Source organism: Helobdella robusta (assembly GCF_000326865.2).
Source record: "Helobdella robusta unplaced genomic scaffold HELROscaffold_7, whole genome shotgun sequence".
Classification (NCBI taxonomy): domain Eukaryota; kingdom Metazoa; phylum Annelida; class Clitellata; order Rhynchobdellida; family Glossiphoniidae; genus Helobdella; species Helobdella robusta.
The window spans coordinates 5,361,778-5,364,198 of NW_008705398.1; positions in this window are offsets into that span (position 1 = coordinate 5,361,778).

The following is a 2,421-nucleotide window of genomic DNA, read 5'->3' on the forward strand; positions in this document are numbered from 1 at the left end:
TGGTGGCATTTTGTAGAACTGGGGAGTTCAGCCCCCAGATCACCACCGGCAAACCATCGCGTTTGGGGGCCACATACATACATACATACATACATACATACATACATACATACATACATACATACATACATACATACATACATACATACATACATACATACATACATATATACATACATACATACATACATACATACATAATACGTATTCAGTCATCTGAAGGTGTACATGGTGACCCATTCGGACCTTTGCTATTTGCGCTAACTTTGCATCCTTGTGGCTATTTGGACGACATAAGCATAGCTTGTGGTTCCGATTGACTAGCTAAAAATTAAACTTTTGTTAAAAACCAGAGCTTCCAGCATCGGTTTGGAATTAAATACAAAAAAGTGCGAATTCTTTTTTAAAGATTTCTTTGATATGCCTCCTAGCCTTGCTGAGGTTCCTATTGTTCCAAGTTCGTTGCTCAGCTTTTTGGGTGCTTCAGTTTTAGGGGACTCTCAAAATTCATTTTCTGTTCTAAACTCCAACAGTTGTTATTTGCCTTGAATAGACTAACTCAAATCTCTGCTCATGACGCCGTAACTATAGTTTGCAATACGATCAGCATCCCAAAATTAATTTATTTTTTGCACACTTCCACTTTTACAAATTTAATTCCTTTGAGAGATTTTGGCAACGCTTTGCAAAAGAGTTTTTCAGCCATCTGCAATGTTGAGTTGTCTGAAAATGGCTGGTTACAGGCTCAACTTCTCGTGAAATTTGGCGGCCTGGGTTTTACAAGTGTAGTCCAGCTAATACCTATTGCATACAAGTCTTTTGCTGCTGCTACACCTGACTTCCAGCGGGTCCCACTTGAACAATTTTACGCTGAACAAAACCGACAAACCCACGCTCCGTGACATTTCTGCCTTGCGTTTAAGATGTTTTCTTTTATCATCGAGTGCAGCGATTCGAGTTCTTCCAAATTCATCAACCGCCGTCTTGCATTTCCTTCTCCGCTCCAAACGACGAAGAGCATTATGACAGAAGGAGTTTGGGTTGAGTCCACATTTCCTCAGGTTGTCTTTCAGGTTGTTCTTGTATCGCCGCACTCGGCCGCTTGCGAGACAACTTTCAATGGCCAGTGGCCAGTGTCCATAGAACATCTGTTTGTAGATTTATTTATTTTTTGAACTTACGCTTGCAATTTAAAGACATCAATAACAACTACAACAACATTAAAATTAAAAAATGGAAACACCGTTTTATTGACTCACCAAATAAGATGATATAAAAGATATTTTTTAAAAATACAAATGAAGCTAAACATTTAAATATAAAATGTACGGTAATACATTTGAATAGTACAGTTGAACAATAACAATGTTAGTGGTAGTAGTAGTAGTAGTAGTAGTAGTAGTAGTAGTAGTAGTAGTAGTAGTAGTGGTGGTGGTGGTGGTGGTGGTGGTAATAATAATAATAATAATAACAATAGCAATAGCAATGATAATATCTCGATTAATGAGCTTTAATATTTGAAATTAAACATGGCGCCACTAATTTTTGGCATCAGCCACCATGGCAACGAGACAAACAATGGTGGAAGGGGTTCGTTTAAATCCACTTGGCGCTCTAAAATAATTATTTTTAATTATTTTCATAATGTTTCAATTTTAATCATATCTATTTATTTATAAATTATTGTACTCTATTTATGAGAATTTATATTTTATAAAAATAATATGAAGTTCAATTTATTCATTTTTTAACATTTAACGTTGGTGTAGTGGCATCACAAGTCACACGAGCCACAATCGCAAATACCACATAGAGATAGACAGGCAACTAAAAAGATCCATGCATAAATGCATACATAAGGCAATAAATAAGCGAAGCAAGGAAAATTTAAAAATATTAAATATAACCTAACACCTCAGTGCGATAGAGAAACAAAATGTGCTTCTGTTCTGTATTTTTGTGTATCTATGTTTGTATGTATGTGGTTGCATGTACGTTTGTATGTGTGAGCGTGTTTGTGTAGGTAAGTTTGTTTGTATGTGTCTATGTGCATATATGTACGTATGTGTGTATGTATGTATGTATGTATGTATGTATGTATGTATGTATGTGTGTGTGTGTGTGTGTATGTGTATGTATGTATGTATGTAGGTATGTAGGTATGTATGTATGTATGTATGTATGTATGTATCTATGTGTATGTGTGTGTGTCACTTTGTTTTTTTTGTTTGTATGTGTACATAAGCATGTATGTTTATGTATGTTTATGTATGTATGTATATATATATATATGTATGTGTGTTTGTGTGTGTGTGTGTGTGTGCGCGTGCATGTTTGTTTGCATGTATGTATGTATGAATGAATGTATATTTTTCTGCATAATATCGGCATATCGATGTGTATTGTTAAAAGAGATCAAAG